General features: G+C 42.1%; 1 protein-coding gene across 2 annotated transcripts in view; it reads left to right on the top strand.

Moving 5' to 3' along the window:
• The first annotated feature begins 692 nt into the window (after positions 1 to 692).
• Adcy6 (adenylate cyclase 6) overlaps positions 693 to 14,987 on the top strand; it is a 36,867-nt gene continuing 22,572 nt past the window's right edge. For both annotated transcript variants that reach the window (XM_058576435.1, XM_058576434.1), the window contains exon 1: positions 693 to 710. The gene's annotated coding sequence lies outside the window, so the exon portion shown is untranslated. The remainder of the gene's footprint in view (positions 711 to 14,987) is intronic.

The raw sequence follows: 14,987 nt of genomic DNA, 5'->3' as shown, positions 1-14,987 counted from the left end.
AGGACTCAGGATATTTGGCAGGGCCCCTGCTGACCTTTCTGGCTAATTTCTGCACAAATGAAGCTCTGCACTAGGAGTTTGCCCTACGGCTATAGAGCTGAATTTCAACCTCTGTTTGCCTCCTCAGCATGGCATAATCTACACACCTGTGCTTAGTGGCCCTGGTATTTGAAAATCTGTGCACGACAGGATAGAGATCACTACAGCTATTCCTTTATGTCTATTCTACCAGACCAAAAAAGATGCCTAGCCCTTCTCTTCTGGGAAAATTTGGCAGTAGTTTCCACAGGGAATCCCCATGGCCAAATCCAGATATTACTCTGGGGAAGTTCCTCAGACATCAAACCTCAGTCTCTCCTGCTGCAAGCAGTCTTCTTTTTCTGGCCTCCTGCCTCTGGGTCCATGGTGTTATTTGATGCCTTGAGGCACTTTCAGCCTCCATCCCCTGATGCAGCATTTGCTATAAATATATCTGAAGAGTTTCTTGCTGACAGTGCCCAGAAAGATTACACCCTCCTTCCTGCAAGCAGGCCTCCAGGGACTGGGGAGTCAGCTATGGCTTTAAGACCTAACACTTACCTACTCTGGGACAGACAGTGTGACTGCTCTGTGGATTTGGGAGTTCTGCCTTTTGAAGGGGAAGGTGAGAAAGCTGAGATGCTTGACTCTCATCCTCCTGCTGTCCAGAGTCTGGCTCATCCTGGCACACAGTAGGTGCTTGATATATGTTTGTTTTAGTCTTAGACCTCAGTTTCCCCTCTGGCTCCATTGCATGTATTATGTGATTCCAGGTCCACAGAATGGGTTGGAGTGGGAACCAGGCTGGGGAAGGAGCAGAACTTTAGGGCTGCCTCAGCATGGGGCATGGAAGGCAGGATCCCTAGGATGGTGGGGAAGGAGGCTGGCTGCACTTTAGCACCATTTCTCCTCCCTGGAGGCAAAGAACCACTCTTGCCAAACTCCCAACACTTTAGGATTCTGAATCATCTGCTCAAGGGGTGGGTTCACCTACTTACCCGACTCCTGCAGGCTTATAAGCTTAGTAAATATCAGGCTAGCCAGGGAAGTTGGGGTGGAAAAGCAATGGGGGCAGCAGTGTTTGATTTCAGATAACAGAACTTTTAGGGGAGAGGTTCCTCAAGTGGGAGCAGCTGAAACATGTCAAAAACTTGGGATAAAGCGGACTTGCATCTTTTAGGAGGATAGCCTGGAAAAGGCTCAGAAGCATGGGGTGTGAGGCTGAGCCCCGCATGTACAGCTGGCCTGGCGGGAGTGGGGTTGAGGCTCTGTGATGATCCCTCCTCTCTGCCTCTCTGGTTTGCGTGTGAGTTTCCTTATGTCCATGGTATGGCTCCTCTTATCCAGACCAGAGCCCCTCCCTAACAAAGAGCAGGGGAGGAGGTACCAGCATGGGTATGGAGGTTAGGTATATTCTACTTGCTCTACCAGCCCTCTGCCCCACTTCTGACTCCCCCAATGTAAGGCTCTGAGCTGTGGTAGCCATCTCTGGCTCAGAATGAGGGCATAGTGCCTACAGCCTCCCCAGGAATGAATTATTGAAGAGGGCATAGTGCCAGTTGCTCATAGCTCTTGCCCCTTGGGCCCAACATTGCCTCTTGCTCTGCTTCTCACGGCTTCAAGGGTGATGATGAGTCCTGGGGTCCTGAGAAGGGAACATTAGGGAGAGGCAGAAACTGGATAGGGATGAAGAAGCAGGGCCTTAGGGTGGAGGCAAGTAGGCTGATAAAGTGTGGTTCCCCCTCATGAATGAGGAGGGTACTCTTAGAACAGAGGGAGCTGGCAGCCATCTGGAACCAGGTTGGAAATTAGAATGGAAAGACCCTTGACCCTTGTGACTGTCCAGATTTGGAAGTTTGAATTCTTGTAAAGCCTCTGGTGTACTAGAGGCAGAAGGAGTCTGGGTTCTTCCTTGAACAACCTGAGGTTAGCCCCAGTATGGTCTGTTAGCTAACCAAGAATGCTCTGTGCAGAGCTCTCATGCCTCTGCTCCAAATGAGATCCTGCATGTGTGTTGTGAGTAGAAGGCAGTTAAGTGTCAGGGACCTACACAGGCCACCTGGAACTATGGAAAGAAGGCAGGATTTGGAGTCTGAAGACAAGAATGCAAGTCCTAATCCTACCATTTACTAGTTGTGGGCAAGCCATTTATTATCTCAGAAACCACTGATGTACCAGGGAATGACTGATGTGGTTCAGTGGCAGACTGCTTGCCTTAGTATGCACAAGGCCCTGGGTTCTGTCCCAGCACCACAACATACAAACAAATACATGAAGCAAACAAGCTATCTTTATTTATTTTTAAACTTATGTATTTATTTGGTACTGGGGATTGAATTCAGGGGCACTTTACCACTGATCTATATCTGCAGACCTTTCAATTTATTTTTAAAATTTGAGACAGGGTGTCCTACATTGCTAAAACTGGCCTTGAACTTCAATTCCCTTCCTCAGCCTCCTGAGCCTCTGGGAACACAGTTGTGTACCACCGTGCTCAGCTAAAGCTATCTTTGAAAAAAAAAAAGAAATAAAAAGGGGAAAAGAACAATGTTCATTTATCACAAGACTCTGGGAGTATTCAACAGGAACAGTGTGTTTCAAAAAATGTAAATTGCTATATCAAAGTTATTGGGAGTAGGAGTATCAAAAGGGAAGCAGCTGAACATGGTGGTCCACACCTATAATCCCAGCAACTAAAGAGGCTGAGGTAGGAGGATCACAAGTTTGAGGTCAGCCTCAGCAATTTAGCAAGGCTTAGTGAGACCTTGTCTCAGAATAGAACAAAAAGGGCTGGAATGTGGCTGAGTGGTTAAGTGCCCTGGGTTCAATCCTCAGAACCAAAAATAAAAATAAAAAATAAAGGCAGGGAAGTAGCACATAGTGGAAAGAACCTGCACAGGTCAGTGACTGGGGTTTTAGCTCCTGCCCTGTGACTAACCCACAGAAGGAACTTTAAAGGTTCCTTCCACTTCTGAGATTAAATGACTTGCCAAAGGCCACAATTAGTCAACGGTTGGATCTGGGGTTGAATCTGGATTCAGAGCTAGATCTTCAGATTCTACCTCCTGGGTTCTTTCCATTACAGTGCAAGGGCTGGATAGTCTGGTCCACTGGGACCTTCCACATGCTCTGGACTCAAGACTTGGGACTTCCCCTGAAAAGTCCCCCAGAGCCGGATGCCACAGTGATTAGCACTTCATTCCTTTGTATTATGTGTGGCCACACCTCTCTCTCCTTCAGGAATAATGCAGTAAGTACATTTCTTGACTTCCCCCTGAGGCAATATGAATAATATTAAGGATTTGGAATGCAGTTTTTAAAATAACCTTTTATTATTACAGACTCAGGCCCTATGTATTATAAAAAAAATTAGAAAAATACAGATAAGCAATAAAACAAATCAAAACATCATATTCCCATCCCCAAGAAATGAGTACTATTAATAATTTTAGTGTAGATCATCTGGATCTTTTTTATTTTTCTTTTATTTAGCGATGGAACCCAGGGCCTCCTACATATTAGGCAAACATTCTACCTCTGAGCTACATCCCCAGACTCCTGGATTTTTTTTTTTTTTTTTTTTTTTTTTTTAAGAAAGATGTACTGGAAGCTGGGTGTGGTGGTGCATGCCTGTAATCCCAGCAGCTTGGCTTGGGAGGCTGAGGCAGGAAAATCACAAGTTCAAAGCCAGCCTCAGCAACTTAGCAAGGCCCTAAATAAAAAGAAAAATATGTATAGGAACTGGGCCTACAGCTTAGTGGCAGAACACTTACCCAGTATGTGCAAAGCCTTGTGTTTGAGTCCCCACACTGCAGGAAAAGAAAAAAAGAAGAAGAAGAAGAAATGTTCAAAGTGAGATATAACTCTGTTGTTTAAAGTGTGTAAATATTAAATGTCAACTTTTAAAATATTTTTATCTATATATCTACATCTAGATGAAGACCTTATCTTCAACCCAGACATTTTCCTCATACCCCTTCCCACTTAGCCTGCAGCGTCCTATCAGATGCTTATCATCTTAGATTAGATCTGCCTGTTCTTGAACTTCATATAAAAGAATGCTACAGTGTGTATTGTGCTCTTTTGAATCTGTCTTCTTCCCCAGCATCGTATGTCTGAGGTTCATCCTTGTCTTTTTCACTGCTATGTTCTGTTATTAGAATATACCATAATTTAGTTACCCATTCTTCTATTGGGGAATATTTAAGGTGATTCCAATTTGGTCTATAATGAATAAAATTGCTCTGAACATTCTTGAAAATATTTTTTAGTAGACATATGAACTGATTTCTGTCTTGAATATATATCTAGAAATGAAACTGTGGGGTTATAGAAAATCTCCTTTCATGAACACATGAATTTTTTTGTTTTTCTAAAAAAATTTTTAAATGTTTCTGTTATCAATGATCTTTATTTATATGTGGTGCTGAGAATCAAACCCAGTGCCTCACACATATTAGGCAAGCGCTCTATCACTGAGCTACAACCTCAGCCTTGTTTTCTGTTTTTACAAAATGAGATCATAATAAACATGCTGTTTTGAACTTGCTTTTTTTTTTTAATCAATGATCTTCACCTTTCCATTTCATTCATTTTTATTTTCTAGTCAATATTTGAATCCTCCCAGTTAGCCTCCTAATGTCTTTTACGGCTGATAAATCCCAATCAGTATCCAGCTGAGGACCATGCAGTGAACACACATTATATCCAATAGTTGTGAGACCTCACTCGCTTAGGTCCTTGTAGACTGTTGGCTGGATTCATCAGTTCCTTGCCATCTGGATCTCTTTGATAAGGCGATTCACAGCATGGCAGCTTATTTCTGAGAGGAGTGGAGGTGGGAATAAAAGTCTCTTTATAACCTAATTTTGAAAGTGACATCTCATCACGTTTGCTGCAATTTATTCTCAAGGGTTCAGGCCACACTCAGAGCGTTGAATAGAAGTTACACCAGGGCCTGAATGCTAGTTGGCAGGGGTCAGTGGGGGTGCTTACCAATACATTATGTATACTCTTCCATATTTTTTCACATGAGAAGAAAGAGAGAGCAATTTAAGAGCCATTTTAATGTACATATTATTTCAACTTCAAAGCAACAAATGTGAAGACAAATTTTATACACAAGAAAACAGTCTTAGAACTTTCTTTTTCACCCTACCTAGAAGTAAATGCCTTTAGTTACCCTTTATCACACGTGAATTTTCTGCAGCACACTTTATAAAAAATGGACTTTATTTTTTAGAAGAGTTTTAAATTCATAGCAAAATTGAGCAGAAAGTTAAGAACTCCCATTTATGCTCTGCCCCCACACATGCCCAGCCTCTCCCAATGTCAGTATCCAATACCAGCATGGTAAATTTGTTAAAATCAATCTATACCAACACATCATTATCACTCAAAATCTAAAGTTTACGCTAGGGTTCACTCTTGGTGTTGAATACTCTGTGGGTTTGGACAAATGTATAATGACATCTACCTACCAGTACAGTATAATTTCACCTTGCTAAACATCTTCTGTACTTCACCTCTTCACTCCTTCTTTTCCCCCAGCTCCTGGAGACTACTGATCTTTTTACTGTCTCCATAGTTTTGCTTTTTCCAGAATATCATGTAATTGGAATCATAGAATGTAGCCAGATTCCACAACACACTTTTCATGCTGTATACTTTTCTTACTCATTTGTGTATATCTCTATTGTCTGCCTCCCTGGACTACAGTGCAAGTTGCATGCGAGCAGAAACCTGGTCAGTCTTTGCTTTCCACTGTATCCCTAGCATCTAAATTGTGCTTGCAGCCTAGCTGGCATTAGTGAATATTTGTTAAAAGGAAATGTGTGTGTGTGTGTGTGTGTGTGTTTATTTATTTTATACTGGAGATTGAACCCAGGGGCTCTTAACCTCTGAGCCGTATCCCCATCCCTTTTTAATATTTTATTTAGAGTAAGGGTCTTGATGAGTTGCTTAGGATCTCACCAAGTTACTCAGCTGGCTTTGAACTCACCATCCTCCTGCCTCAGTCTTCCAAACCACTGAGATTACAGGCATGCATCTGGCAGGAAGAATCAGTTTTGAGGTTTGTCCATGTCACATTCTAACTAGTTGAAGTCCCAGTGCCCTTGACTGCAGAGCCCAGACTGATCTGTTCATTATACCACACTGGAAAGGATATAGGGTGTGTGTCGGGAGGAGGGGGTAACCCAGAAAAGGGAAAGAGCAGGAGGAGGATGGGGGGGAGGTAAATAGATTTTCTGTAAAACACACTTGCCCAAGGATTCTACTCTGGAAGGCTCCCTCCCCTTTAGACCTCTGCCCCAAAAGACATAATCTTCTTGTCTTGATTTTTTTCAACATAGCTGAGTGTAAACAAAAAAAGCTTTACTAATATTAAGGAAGCACAGAAAGAAAATAAACAATGAAAATACACGAACTATAAAACAGCCCAGAGTATTTAACCTTCAGCACCAAAAGAAACAAACCAACAAAATAAAACCCAGGTCTGGGGGTGTGGCTCAGTGGTAGAACACTTTAATTGCACGTGTGAGGCCCTGGGTTTGATCCTTAACACCACATAAAAATAACTAAATAAAATAAAGTTATTGTGTCCATCTACAATTAAAAATAATTAAAACAACAGTAACAACAAACCCAGCTCAGGGTAGACTGAATTACAAAGTTTCCATCCATACTGCCACTAGCTTCATTCCTGGACTCCCAGACTGGGGCCCTTTGCACATCTTGCCTCCCACATAACTGCTACCAATTCTAAAGGGCTTTTTTAAAAAACAGTTTTCCAGTCACCTTGTGTAGTTTCCTGCCTTAGGAGCTAGGGCTCCCAGCCTGCTTGTCTGGGGTGAGTGTGGGGTTACATTATGACTTTCAGATGTTCTAAGCACTAAAAAGATTATCATGACCTTATTCAGTGAAAAGCAATTCAACTGCAAAAATTTTTTAAAAAATTTAATAAGGTCAAGCTGGGGTTGTAGCTCAGTGGTAGAATGCTTGCCTAGCACCTGTGAGACACTGGGTTCAATCCTTAGCACCACATAAAAATAAATAAATAAAACAGAGTATTGTGTCCATCTCCAACTTAAAAAAAAAATTAAGAAGGTGAACAAAATTGTTAAAATTTCCAAGACAGCGGGGATGTTGCTCAGGGGTAAAGCAGTTGCCTGGCATGTGTGAGGCCCTGGGTTCGATCCTTAGCACCTGCATATAAGTAAACAAATTAATTAAATAAAGGTCCATTGACAACTAAAAAAAATATTAAAAAAAAAATTCCAAGATAGGAGTGGGTTTGTTGCTCAGTGATAGAGTGCTTGCCTAGCATGTGTGAGGCACTGGGTTCAATTCTCAGCATTGCATATAAATAAAATAAAGGTCAACTGACAACAACAACAACAACAACAAAATGTTCCACGACATCCAGGTGGGATGGCACATGCCTATAATCCCAGTGGCTCAGGAGGCTGAAGCAGGAGGATTGGGAGTTCAATGCCAGCCTAGTGAGGCTGTAACCAACTCAGTGACACCCTGTCTCTAAATAAAATATAAGAAAGGGCTGGGGATGTGGCTCAGTGGTTAAGTGCCCCTGGTTTAATCTCTGGTACAAAAAAAAAAAAATTCCATGACAAATTTGATGTTTTTGGGAAAATGTCAAATATCAAATTATTTCTGAATAAATATTACTCAGTAGGCCTGCCTTGCTGGTACCCGGCATTCATGATGCTGATTGGGTAGAGTAGGTATTCATGGTCATACCCTCCACCCTTCCTCTGTGGGAAATTGGAAATTTAGGGGAACCACAGTATACTGTTATTTTCCTCTTTTGGAGTACTTTCCTGCTGGTATCAAAACTTAGAAGGCTTGGCATTTCCTTAACTTTCTATCTTAAAAAAATTTAAACTTACAGAAAACTGGCAAGAATAATACAGTGATTGCATATCTACCTTTCACCTAGATTTATTAGCTGTTATTGTTCCTACATTTGCTTTTTCTCTTTGGTTTTGCTGAACCATCTGAGTTGCAGATATCAACTTCATTCCTAAACACTTCATCATACATTCCCCAGACAGGGTAATTTCTATATAACCAAGACAGTTACCATACTTGGGAAACAATACACTAATATCTAACCTAAAGTTCCCCAATTGCCCCATTAATGTCCCTATTTTTGTTTGTCTTAAATCTGGGATCGCAGCAGGGTGAGGTAATGGACACCTATAATTCCAGCCTCTCCAGAGGCTGAGGCAGGAGGATCACAAGTTCCAGGGAAGTCTGGGCAAGTTAGTGAGGCACCGTCTCAAAATAAAAATACAATAAGGGCTGTGGATATAGTGCAGTGGGAGAACGCTGCTGGGTTCATTCTCCAGTCAACCCCACAAAAAATTCCAGACTGGGGGTGTGGCTCAGTGGTAGAGTACTTGCCTACTTGCCTAGCCTACACAAGGCTCTGGGCTTCAACCTCAGTAAAAAAAAAAGAGAGAGAGAGAGAGAGAGAGAGAGAGAGAGAGAGAAAGAAAATAATTCCATGTAATTCACAGTACATCTTTAAATTTCCTCATTTGTCAAATGCATTTTGAATTAAGATATTTTCAATTTATGGTGGGTTTATCAGGACACAATCCCACTGTAAACTGAGGAGCACCTATATGTGTGTGTGTGTGTGTGTGTGTGTGTGTAGATAGATAGATAGATAGACAATTTTTTTAAATTTCCTCATTTGTGGCCAGGCACAGTGGCACATGTCTATAATCCCTGTGACTCAGGAAGCTAGGGCAGGAGGATCCAAAGTTGGAGGCCAGCCTCAGCAACCTAGCAAGGTCCTAAACAACTTAGTGAGACCCTGTCTCAAAATAAAAAATAAAAAGGGCTGGGGATGTAGTTCAGCAGTGGTGGAGCACTCCTGGGTTCAATCCCTGGTAACTCTCTCTCTCACACACACACACACACACACACACACAGAAATTTTCTCATTTGTAAAAGGGGTTAATTCTGATGGGTATGGGTTTGGGTTTGGGAGGGACTTAAAAAGTCAAGAGGAAAGTGGGATTTTGAACAAGGCCCGAAGGATGACTAATGGCCACCTCACTGTGGCAAGCCAACCAAGATGGCCACAAATGCTCCTCATCTCCTGGTATTCATTCCCTCTTTAATTTCCTTCTGTTGAGTATTAATTGGCCCACTGACTTGCTTCTGATCCACAGAACACAGCAAAAGTGATTGAATGGCCCTTTGATGAAGGTGAATGAGATTAGAGCTTCTGTTTTATTAGCAGACACTCTTCTTGATGGCTTTGAGGAAGCAAGCTGCCACATTGGAGAGCCCCAGGTGGCAAGGAGCTGAGGCCCTCAGTCCAACAGCCTGCCAGTAACAGAATCCTGTCAACAATCACATGAGCTTGGAACTGGATCCTTCCCCATTCTAGCCACCTATGAAACTGAAGCCCCAGCTAACCCCCTGCTTATAGTTAAAAAAAAATTATTCAGTTGTGGATGAACACACAGTATCTTTATGTATTTTATGTGGTGCTGAGGATTGAACCCAGTGCCTCATACATGCGAGGCAAGCACTTTACCACTGAGTACAGCCTCAGTCCTGCTTGTAGTTTTATGTGATTATGAAACAGAGCATTATATTAGCCATGCTCAGACTCCACTGAACTAGTAAACATGTGTTGTTTTAAGCTACTAAAAAACAGCCTTGCATATGGAAGTCATTGTCATCCCCCCAACCTTTTAAAATTCTGAGACAGGGTCTCACTAAGTTGTCTTGCCAATTTGTGGAGGTGGACTCAACTTGTGATCCTCCTGCCTCAGTCTCCTGAGTTTTGAGATTATAGGCGTGTGCCACTGAGCCCAGTATCATCCCTTTTTACTGAAGAAACTAGGGCTCAGATAGGCTTGATCAATTGTCCAATGTACCAGTCATCTTCTTGGTTGCAAAAATAGAAACAGCCTGTAACTAATGTGAGCAGAAAAGACAATTTTTTTGGAAGGATAGTGAATGATTTGCTCATAGAAATGATGGAAAGGCCCAGAGTACTCAGGCTTAAAAATCAGGCAGGAACCAAGGGAAATTGGATAGTGGGAAGGAAGAGTCTAGTTCTAGCTCCTGTCCCTGCTGCTGAGACCAGAATTAATACTAACCTGTTCTATCTTCTTCACATCATTAGCCTTAGACTCAAAGCTGGCAGTTGGGAGTGTCCCATCATCTGAGTGTGGGTCAGCTCTGCACCTGTTGATGACTGGGGTCAGCTGACAGTAGGTGCTCAAAAATGGTTTATTCGATTCATAAACCAAAGGTTCATCTAACGTTGTGTACAGAATAGATGGAGGGTTAGCTCATGCCTTGAAGACTCAAACGCTGATGTAGCCCTTTTTTCCAATGCAATGACATTCTCAGCCCTTCCCAGGCTTTCTGGAATTTCTCATACAGCCCCTGAGCCATATAGTAGATGGAGGTAGTGAAATGCTGGGAGATGAACTAGGGGTGGCAGTGTCATAAATGTGCCATCAGAGGGCGCATGAGACTCAGAAATTTACCAAAAAGACGTGGGGGAAATTGGTGTGGCAGAATCGGGTGGGGGGAAAAGGCTGAGGAAGTCTGGCTTGAGTGGGGCTCAGGCAAGCTAGGCTTTGGGCACCCAGAGAATGACCAGCAGTGGTATGGGCCTCAAGAGGTTCCTCTGCTCCTCGAGGCCCTGGTTGCACCTTTTCCCCACTCCAGGAGCTTTGGGTTCCCCTGGTCTTTGCATTGAAATCTTGAGAGGACTTTGAACTCTTCTCTTTATGACATCAATTCTCTAACTGTAAACACTCCCCCACACCATCAATCCCAGTTCAGCACTGGGGAACTGCGCAGGGATGGGAGTGGGGCAATGGGAGTGCCTCTGGCCTTGCAAATGGGGTAGGATCAAGGTGGTCAATAGTATTCTCACCTGAGAACTTCCTTGGCAGTAAGGCAGAAGGAGGCTGAATGTGGCTTCCCTTTTGGACTGGAATTTCCAGTGTTTAGCATAGTAGGTGCTCAAGAAATGTTTGTTTCCTGTCAAAAATTATTTGATGTGAATAAATCATGCAGAGGGAACCAAAGGAGGTCACCTGGGCACTCCAACTCCACAATATTTCTTGAGTGCTTCCACTCCTTAACTTCCCACCATTGTAGTCCTTTCCCAAGCCACTGTTCTTTTCACCTGGACCACTATAATAGCTTCCTAAGTGGTTTCTCTTGCATCCCTTGATCCTGCCATTTATTCTCCACCCAGCAGCCAGCATGATCTTTTAAAACCATAAATCAGATCATGCCACTTCCGAGCTTAACACCTTCCAAAGGCTTCTCATTACACTTTGAATGAGATCCAGACTCCTTACCCTGGCCTATGAGCCTCTGCACTAGCCAGGGCATGCCTCCCTCTCTGACCTCATCTTCGACTGTTTTCAGCCTCACTAACTTTCTGTTTCTTGAGCACAGGGAGCTTGTTATTGCTGCAGGGCTTTTGCATTAGTTGTTCCCTCTGCCTGGAATGCTCTTTACCCAGATTCTTTGCATGGCTGCCTCCATGTCATTCAGGTCTCCATGTAAATGTCATTTCCTCAGCTCTCTTGACAACCCAACCTAGGTTTCTCCCCCAGTCACTTCCAATCTATCCCTGGTTCATTGGTCACCATAGCACTGATTATCATTAACTGTCTTCTCATCTATTCATTTGTTTCTAGAAGACAAACTCCAGGAAAATAGGGTCTGCTGAGTTTAATTCCTGTATCCCCAGCATCTATTAATAAAACTGTGCCTAAGACATAGAACACACTCAAGTGTTTGTGGAATGCACGAATATGGTGGGGACCTAAGGTGATGGGGAAGGGATGTTATCCCTCTGGAGTTGACATGGGAGGTAGGTTGTGGGACTAGGATTGGCCAAGTAGTATACCAATTCTGGATCCTAGAGGAAGTTAAGAGTCTCTGAGTGGTTCTAGTAGTGACAGAAATCGTGTTAGGGGTGATGAAATGGACAGGGTATATTTGCTGGTTTAAATGAATATGGGTTGATTTTACATTTTTTTTTCCTTTGTGGTACCAGGATACAGGGACACTTAACCACCGAGCTACATCCCCCTATCCCTTTTTATATCTTGAGACAAGGTCTCACTAAGTTACCCAGGGTGACCTTACACTTATGTTCCTTCTGCCTCTGCCTCTCATGTAGCTGGGCTTATAGGTATGTATCACCACACCTGGCTTATATATTTCTCTTTTTGCAGTGCTGGGGATTGAACCCAGGGCCTAGCACATGTTACGCAAGCACTTTACCTCTGAGCTACATACAGCCTCAGCCCTTACAGATCTTTTTTACTTTCAGAAAATAAAATGTGCAGAAATCTGATCTTTGAAGCAGAAAAGTTAGGGAATTTTTTTTGCATTGTCAAAATTTAGCTGTTATTCAAACAACCCATGGAATGCTCAGGGGACTAAAGCCTATTCATGTTACATTACAGGGTGTTTTCAGCACTGCGTATTTATAGAGTGCTGTCCAGATACACTTAGAGCTTTATGGAACTTGCATTTACATATAATACATGCTCCAAGTAGGAATTTCCTCTTCCTGAAAATGAGAGGTTGAGAATACATCCCTCTATGACTGTGGTCTGTATTATAAAAAACCAAAATGGCCATTGAGACCAAGCTAGACTTGGAGAAATAAAGACAGTTTCAGCTGACTGCCTCTATATTTCTTTTTCTTTGTCAAGGTTAAAACTTTTCAATGAATCCCTGATTTATTGTTTATTCTTTACCCTGGGATAAGGAGGTCCTTTCTGAATATTTTACTTACTGCAATTATTTTCAAACTCAGCTCAGCAGAGTTGGTGTTTCACAAGCTGGGTAAAGGGGCACTGCCATGGGAAATTGAATAATAACCAACTTATTTCAGTTCAAAGAAAAAAAAGGATATAATTTTCTCCATTTTAGGGTTTTTCCATATTATTTTCTAAAACTTGTGGTGCCTGCTATTCTAGACTTTATTAGATCTGTCACAGGACAAAATTATGTACTGAATTATTGTAATACATTAATATTTCATCATATTCTGCTAAGGCTATTGTTTTTTTGAAGGGCTCAGGGTAAGGCTGAAAACCCACCTTAGAGATTCTATGTTTCCTATCCAGCTATTCCCCTACAAACCTTTCTAACAACCTGAATGAATTTCAGAGACACAGGATTTGGTTGAAACATGTTCAGAATTGGCAATCCCTCTGTTATGGAAGAGGACAGACAGCAAAAGACCCAGACCCTAACCTGCTGGTCTGAGGACTCTCTGGCACTTTGTAGTTGCTAATGGCAGTAGTTTTCATACTTTCTGGGTCACAGAAGCTAGAGATCAAGGGCCCACTGCCCCTAAAAGTATTCCCCATAGCCAAATGGGGACAAAGCCAGTAGAAGAATGTCTGTGATATACACAGACATAATTATGGTAAAGCAGAATAAAAAGAGCAGTGAATTTGGGCCAGTGGATATAAGTTATGGTTCAACTCAAGTCACCAACTGTCTGTGTGACTGAGTAAGTCTTCTCACATCTCAAAGGCTTGATTTTTTTTTTTTTTTTGTAATCACTGTAACAGAGTGGTTACAAATCTTTTGCCAGATTGCAAGGGATCATAATCTGAATCTATTACTGTCTTATCTTGAAGAAATTGTTGAACCTCTCTATGCCTTATTTGTATCATCTTCAAGCTGGAGAAGGTAATAGCATCAGAAGTGTTTTGAAGAGTAAATTGGTTATTTCTTAATTATTATTTATTTATTTTATGAATTTTGAGGCAGGGTCTTGCTAAGTCTGCCTAAACTGGCTTTGAATTTGGGAGCTTCCTGAAATAGCCTCCTGAATTGCTGGGTTACAGGCTTGTGCCACTGCATCTGGCTTAAATGAGTTATTTAATGTTAAGGGTCTAGGAGAATACTCGGCACATAGTCAATGTTATACAAATGTTTGTTATTATAATTACTAACTACTAAAAGTATAGCAGCTGAATTAGATCATCTTTAAGACTCATTACTGCTTAAATACTCTACAGATTGAACTCAGGGGCACTTTACTTCTGAGTTACATCCTCTTTTTTAAAAAAATTAAGATAGGGTTTCACTGGAACTTGTGACCCTCCTGCCTTAGCCTTCTGAGTAGCTGTCTTCCCCCTGTCTTCCTTATTTCAACAGGCTAATTTACAAATTTAAACATTCAATAATTGAGCATTTCCCACATGCCTAGCACTAGCTTGTGTTTCCTATCTATGGATTAAAGGACTAGAATCATTTTAAAGGTCCCAACAATCTACAGTCCTAGAAACAGATTTGATGGTTGGGATACAGGAAAGGTGCTGATAGTGGCCCTGCCCTCCAGGAACTGAAAATGGAGCGCAGGGGTCCAGACTAACCTACCTGCTGTCCACTAGGGTAGAAGCAGCCTTAATCTACCCAGAGAAGGACACAGAACAATATTTTTTCCAGCTTCTTTGATTAGTGTGCAATTTTTTTCATCCCAAGATAAAATAAAGGACAAAATCTTCCATTCCAAAATACAAAATTTCATTTTATACACCCTTTTTTTTTTTTTTTTGACAGTACTGGGAATGGAGCCCAGGGTCTCACACACATGCAAAACACTGTATCTTTGCACTGTATCTCCAATTCCTCCCCTATGTTTCTTTACCTTAATTGTTTCTTGTATTTCCCTCTGTAGCCCATAAACACATTACAAGAGGTAAATGGTAGATATTTGATTCAAGTTGGAGAGGATTTTTTTTTTTTTTTTTTTGGTACTGGGGATTGAATTCAGGGCCACTCCACCACTGAGCCTCATCCCCAGACCATTTTTGTATTTTATTTAGAGATAGGGTCTCACTGAATTGCTTAGTGCCTCACTGTTGCTGAGGCTGGCTTTGAACTCCGGATTCTCCTGCCTCAGCTTCCACAGCCACTGG

Source organism: Marmota monax, unplaced genomic scaffold (assembly GCF_021218885.2).
Source record: "Marmota monax isolate L192 unplaced genomic scaffold, Marmota_monax_Labrador192_F-V1.1 WCK01_AAM20220418_F8-fsc00012, whole genome shotgun sequence".
In the NCBI taxonomy this organism is placed as follows: domain Eukaryota; kingdom Metazoa; phylum Chordata; class Mammalia; order Rodentia; family Sciuridae; genus Marmota; species Marmota monax.
The sequence above is the reverse complement of the archived record's forward strand: the minus strand, read 5'-3'. Positions and strand labels throughout refer to the sequence as shown.